This window comes from Agrilus planipennis, unplaced genomic scaffold (assembly GCF_000699045.2).
Source record: "Agrilus planipennis isolate EAB-ADULT unplaced genomic scaffold, Apla_2.0 scaffold70, whole genome shotgun sequence".
Taxonomy (NCBI): Eukaryota; Metazoa; Arthropoda; class Insecta; order Coleoptera; family Buprestidae; genus Agrilus; species Agrilus planipennis.
In genome coordinates, this window is record NW_020442458.1 from 124,177 (window position 1) to 131,574 (window position 7,398).

Genomic DNA, 7,398 nt, shown 5'->3' on the forward strand with positions numbered 1-7,398 from the left:
TCTATAAGAGGTGGTCCAACGAGAAAACAAGAAAAGACAAAATTATAAAATATTGCACATCATCACGACACGAAACACTTATATATTTTTTATTTTAGTTTTTATAATAATTGAAAATGTTAGTATATTTATGTTTTTAGGGTTCCGTTCGTCCAAATGAAAAACGGAACACTTATAGGATTACTAGTGTCTATCTGTCCGTCCGTCACAGTCAATTTGCTCCAAATCTACTGGACCGATTAAGTTGAAATTTATTACAGGTATGAGGAGGAAATTAAAGAAAAAAGGTTAGCAAATTGTACCGCGTGACATATCAAATGAAAGAGCTTGTTGTAATGGTCTCAAATATATGTATTTTTTAATTTTAAAATAGTTTTAAAATTTTTTAAGAAAATAGATGAAAATTGACTCTTATCTCTGAAACTTGTGAACCTAAAATTAAACAAAAATACTGACAAAAGTTCTTTACTTACAGATTACGAGGTGTGTTCAGAAAATATCGCCAATTTTGTGTTTTTTCAAAAATTATTTATTTTAATTACTTTCTTAATGGTAATTTGCATATTTTTTGTTAAATAGTTGTTATTAATTAATGAAACCATTCAAATTTGGTTATATTTACGTAAAGGACGATTATTCAGAAACAAATCAATAATTATATGCCATTGTTATGTGTACTTTATGTAATTAACAAAAAAGTATAGCGTGCATTTTTGTGTCTTCTGACAGTGTCTAATTTTTGTTCCCATACCCAATGTAGCCATTTCAACTCGACAATTGTGATATTGTTGTAATTAGGTGGAATACAAGTTTGTTCTCATGTTACGTTAGAAAAAATAAAGCATGTAACACTGAAATAATGAAGCAACTATTGTTAAACTAGAACAAGTTGCGCAAGGTAGCAAACTGTAATACAACAAACAACGAAGTAAACTGAATACATTATAAGTGGGTTCAACTATCATTTTTACAGTTGAGACAGGTAAAAAGCACAGCTCTTACCTTTTTCCATTTTATTAATCCGGTAAATGAAAAGAAAATGCTTGTGAGAGAAAATAAACATTATGTGTATGTGAACTGATACTGTCTCTGATGTAGGTTTAAAGCCCGCCATCTATTAGAGTTGCATCCTAACCTTTCGCTAGCACGAGTGGCAAGCTTTTTCATAGGTCCTTCCATCTCCGACGCTGGACGTGAACAATAGAAGGACCTCTGAAGACGTTCGTATTAGCAAAACGTTAGGAAGCAACTTCAACCTACGACGGCCTTTAGACCCGTACCAGAACGACACCAGTTTATGTTTAAGTGGTTTGTCTAAGTATCACCACGAGGTGTTTTAATTAATACTTGTTATTGCATCATGGAATCCAATGGGCGGATGCTATGGTTTCAAAAGTCAAATTTAGTTTGTAAAGTGAAATTCCTTTTGTATTAAGTTGTTAATAAATAAAATTGTTCAATCCACTCAAGTTTTTCTCTATAAGAGGTGGTCCAACGAGAAAACAAGAAAAGACAAAATTATAAAATATTGCACATCATCACGACACGAAACACTTATATATTTTTTATTTTAGTTTTTATAATAATTGAAAATGTTAGTATATTTATGTTTTTAGGGTTCCGTTCGTCCAAATGAAAAACGGAACACTTATAGGATTACTAGTGTCTATCTGTCCGTCCGTCACAGTCAATTTGCTCCAAATCTACTGGACCGATTAAGTTGAAATTTATTACAGGTATGAGGAGGAAATTAAAGAAAAAAGGTTAGCAAATTGTACCGCGTGACATATCAAATGAAAGAGCTTGTTGTAATGGTCTCAAATATATGTATTTTTTAATTTTAAAATAGTTTTAAAATTTTTTAAGAAAATAGATGAAAATTGACTCTTATCTCTGAAACTTGTGAACCTAAAATTAAACAAAAATACTGACAAAAGTTCTTTACTTACAGATTACAGGAAAATTAATATAAAGTTTGAACATACCGTGGTAAATCGACAAAACAATATTGTACGTACAAATTTACATTTGCCGTATGCGAATGTATGCGAGAACATTTTTTTAACTGCAATGTAACCCGGTTATACCTTTTTTATTTAACTATTTTTTTTCCGTGTTATGATCAATTTTGCTAAAATAATAGTTATCGAAACTGCATTGGTTAGTACTATTGAAAATAGTTCTATTTACCTTCCACATTTTCTCAACTCAGTGTATCTAATAAAGACTAGTAAAATCATAATTTATTTGAATAAAAAAAAAATTAGTCTGAATTGGATAATTTACAGAAATTCATATTGCAACTTATTGAGTTTATTCACATTCAATCCAAATCAGAATTTAGGAATTTATACTATTACAAAACTATTAAACGCTGATACGATCCTAATTTGAAAAACCTATATTCGGTTAACCTGTTTCCAATTTCTAGTCGGGTATACCTACCTTCGGAAAAATTATTATAATTTAAATTAGTTTTTCCGATTAATGACTTTATCTGACTAAGAAACCTGTAGACACCTTTCAAAAGGCCTGTTATGTAGAAGAGTTAGGTATTACTTTAAAAAACTGAACAATGAAGGTTGGTCTCATAAATCTTAAATAAGCGTTAACAAAAGTAAAGATTTTATGGTATATAAATGAAATTTTAACCATCTCACAAACCGCAGTCATTATATCAGAGACTCTTGTTTTAAATTCCATATTTGTCACATATTTCAGAAGAAAAGGATTACAAAAAAGCATGTTTCAACAAGTTTGTTTGTTATTTCAACTAGTGTTTACTTTAGTTATCGTATGTCTGTTCCAATAATAATGGTTCACCCAGTAAGCTTCAGTCAATTTTGTTAGATCGAAGAAATGACGAGGAATATAATTCTTCAGTTTGGTTTTATAGTAAAACAAAATTATTCCGAAATTTTTCATCTAACACACTATAAAACTAATGTTTATTCACCAAATACATATTTCTCGAAACTTCAGTTTTAATGGTTTCATAATCTTTAGTTATTATCATGGGTAGGTATATAAGTAATCATAAAACTTTAACAACTCAGAAAAATAGCTATGAGATCTGCATATACGCCAAGGAAATAAAGAATTTAGTATTAAAATTTTTATTTGTTCATAATTTGGGAAAGTTCAAAACTTTTTATAGACACCACTTTTTTTAAAGAGTGCTGGAATAGTTTATTAGCTTTGAGCAATTCTAAACAAATTTTCAGAAGTACATATGAGGGCATTTTCATTTGAAAGTGCATCTTTGAATAATTTTAGGGACAAAATATACGAAATAAAGATGGACAAATGTATTAAATTCTAAAATCTACTGTATAATTAAATTCGTAATATAGTTTTCGGAAAACCAAAAATCCTGCTAAGGCGAAAAATAGTTATCCATATTTTTCACTTACCTCAGGCTGTTGTGGGAGTATATAGATTTTTAGGTCATGGTAATTTACCCTCTGGATGGATAAGACACACCCCTATCCGCGACGTAAACACCACGCGCGTTCATTTAAATCGCAATTATCCTAAAAGTCAACAAAAAACCACTGCCGAATCCAAACAACCACCGACAGAGGGATTTTCACCACTGACTGCGAGCAACGTCCGTTCGATAACAGCCCCTATCGCCGGAAAACGATATTTCCCTGTCGCTCGTACGAAACACGTCACAAGCCCTCTGCTAAAGCTCAGCTTTCTGGGTTTCGGCCAGCAGCGTTGTAACCTACATGTATACACATTACGTAAGTATAACTAACTGGACGTAGATAGATTGAAACTACACGAGCTTCAGTACGAAATTCTTCGATTAGTGCTACGCATGCGTCCTTACGGGTGATAGCAGGAGTTTGAGCAGTGGCCTCAATGTCGTTCTGTTACGGGAAAACGGCAGGAAGGAGCAGGACAGGTGGAAATGCAAGGACCTGCTCCGCTCGTGTTTCTAGGTGAGGAGTGTCGACCGCCTAACCGGCATGCGTACTCCATTCCAACTCATTCACTAACCGAACATTAACGAGGCAGCATGTCGTTGCAGTATTGTTACTCAATTGCATTTTAAAATAAGCATGAAATGTTGAAGCAAGTGGAATCAATGTAAGAAAAATCTCAAATGATTTTTTATAATACACAAATTTATTTCAATACTGTAACCAATTTAATTTAAGAGAGTTCTTCCTCATTACCTTGAGGTAATCTGTAGTGGGAAGAAATTAAGTTGATTTCATATTAATGGTTCATATTTACTAAAATAATTTATTTGTCGAAATTAAGAAATAAATTGAGGTTATTTTATCATTCTAACTGATTAAGTTACACGAAAAAACAATACAGTAAATAGAAAAGTACCTACGTACTAAAAACAGAAGAAATTATTAGGTATGATAACTTATGGATTAAACATAAAATGTGTTGTCCAAGTGGAATCAATGTAAGAAAAACCTTAAATGATTTTTTATAATACACAAATTTATTTCAATACTTAAAAGAGTTCCTTGTCAATAACTTGAGAAAGATGATAAAGCAGTATTAGTATCTAGCAAGGAGAAGTTAGAGATAGCTTTGAATAAAATGGAACCGGTATTGATAAAACAGTATTGTATGAAAATAAATAAAAGTGAAACAAAAATACTGATATGCAAGGGAAGAAAAAGTAGGGAAAGAGCGAATATAAAGATAGGAGACGAGAAATTAGAAGAATATGGCTCATCTTAGGTATTTTAGGAGGTCAGATAAGTCAGGACCGAAGGAATAGTAGGGATATAAGTCAGAGGATAGCGCAGGGTCGAGTCGCCTTCAACTAAAAAAAGTCACATCTATACTCGCGAACGATTAATTTAGAAATCCGAAAAAAAAATTGTTAAAGGTGTAAAACATGGACAGTGAGCGCGTCTGAAAAAAGAAGGTTAGAAGCATTGGAAATGTGGTGTTACAGGCGAATGATGAGGATACCGTGCTTAGAAATGAAATGATATTAGAAAGAATAGGAGAACACAGGACTCTATGGAAGTCAATAAGAAATAGGCGAGATAGGTTGGTAGGACACCTCCTTAGGTATGAATGTCTAGTCAGAGACATATTAGAGGCAGAAGCAGGAGTTAAGAGGAGTAGAGGTAAACTAGATTAGATTACTGTTTGCAAATAATTAAGAATGTGAGATGTTCTAGATTTAGTGAAATACGAAGATTGGCTTAGGACAGGAAGGTGTGGAGGTGCGTGTCCAATTAATCTTAGGACTGACGACCTTATTTCAAACACTTGAAATTTCTCATTAAGGATTGTTTTCAAGCGTAGTGAGTTTTAGACATCCTGATATCCTGTCCTCAACTATGATACTGCCCAAAATGCCAAAGGAATCAAACTGACCATAAGACAAAGCGATTTTGTCAAAGAAAAGAGAATCCTCGTAATTGCGTACTTGAGAGAATCCCCGGATCAGTCATGGTTCGCAATTTCATAAAAATTTCTTAGGATCAAATTCAAAACTGAAATGTTATTTTTCACAGCTCAATTGAAGTTAATACGTAGGATAATCATCCGGACCATAATTATTCATTAGTAGGTAAATCGGTTTTTGGTAAATTTTGTATTAGATTTTTGTGGGAATTTAGTGTGATGTCGGAAATTTTTTAACGTTTCTAGAGCGTCCGTCGGTGTTTAAAATCTAAATCGTTCACTCTATAAATTTGCAATTCAGTTTGGGCGAAAGCAGGCCGATAAAGTAGAAAGCAATGCGCTTCTGGGCTGAAATTTTAATGGCCGCCATTTGAGAATTCGTCTACTTTTACTCACGATAAACGTTCAGGGAATACTGTAAACAGAGAAAAGAGATGTCAGGTAGGAATTGAAGAGGACACCAATAAAAAAAGGGAATAACATTACACAAATTAATATGTAACAAAAAGAGATGTAGACAAGCAGAATTTGATAATGTCGCCAGCATCGGACTTTAAAGATAGTTCAGCATGCTACATAAACTATAGCGAAACCGATTCCTTGAACCTAATTACTGAAAGAAAAAAAAAACTTTTGGATGTTTCATTCCCACCAGCCAGTAATGCTGGTGGGCGGGCAGTCCCTCCGGATTACTCCGGAAGGTAGGGCGGAAGGCCCTCTTCTTCTTGTGAAGAGGTCCATGAAAGGACGATGCTACGCTACGATTGAGGAGATACAAGATGGCATCGAAAGACGAACTGAACAAGATCACAAAAACTGATTTTTTGAAGTGCTTCGGGAACGTTGGCACAAGTGTATAATATCTGGTGGGGATTACTTTGAAGGGGACAAAATAGATATTCACGAATAAATAAATAATTTTTGAATAAAAACAAAATTCGCTATACCTTTTGAACAAACCTCGTATTTTACCTTAAACCGCTAGAGAAGGGTAAAAATCATCTCGAATTTATTTCACCCTACATACAAAATTCGAGTACATTGATTCTATACTGCCGTCACCGACAAAATAGGGGTTGATGCACCTGCCCTTAAGCGTTTATTTAATGCAAATAGTAATATGGGGATGCGTTATCCTTTGGTATAGGTGGAATTAGCTAGCATGCTGCTGGCATATTTTAGGGTGCGATGGTGCGAACAGCCCTTGTACAAGGTGACTTGAGCAGAAGTTTCGTATGAAAGGTTTAAGGGTAGTAGAGTAGTAGAAGCAGTAAGGAACACGGTAGTAGAACCTTATTCTATGCGACTTCAAAACGTTTTAGATGAGTTTATGAGTTGACAGAAACCACTAACAAGGGTGTCATACAATGCTCTCCAACGCCGCCATCAGCAAGAAAGGGGAGAAATTAACGAGCTACAATTTTAATTATCGTAATATAAATTATATGCAAGAAGAAAAAACGGTAGAGAAGATTAAAAGAAACAAAATGGGTCGTAAACATACGAAATGAGTTTAAATGATTTTTTTGTATAGAAGCCTACATTTTTTCTGCTCTTTATGAGGAACGTTGTTTGGGTATGTTACTTAAGCAGAGATGTGAAAAATAGTTTAATATGAAATATTATTCTGAAAATTCATTTTTGAATTTTTTACCCAGTACAAAAAAAATCAAAAATGAATTTTCAGAATAATATTTCATATTAAACTAACACACTTCGAAAAGATGTCTAAATTGTATGTATGAAAAATATTTGTTGTGATGCATTTGAACGATGTTTTCTAATTAGTTTTAATAATGAAATACTTTTCTATTTTGTTGTAAATTCTATAAATATTATAAATACGAATGTAAGTGTTCGTTTCTTTGTAATGATTTCGCGTCTTAACTGCTCACCAATTATCATGAAATTTTGAACTCACATTTTTAAGGATACAGAAAAGAACATGCTTTTATCCAGAAAAAAGTGCTGTTCCTGAGAGATAGAAAAATTAATATATAT

At 33.0% G+C, this 7,398-nt stretch overlaps 1 long non-coding RNA gene across 1 annotated transcript in view; it reads right to left on the reverse strand.

The window, feature by feature from the left end:
* Window positions 1-3,738, reverse strand: part of LOC112906455 — a 124,649-nt gene extending 120,911 nt beyond the window's left edge. The window contains exon 1 of the long non-coding RNA XR_003232368.1: window positions 3,414-3,738. This is a non-coding gene — a long non-coding RNA (uncharacterized LOC112906455). The remainder of the gene's footprint in view (window positions 1-3,413) is intronic.
* Window positions 3,739-7,398: the final 3,660 nt, after the last annotated feature.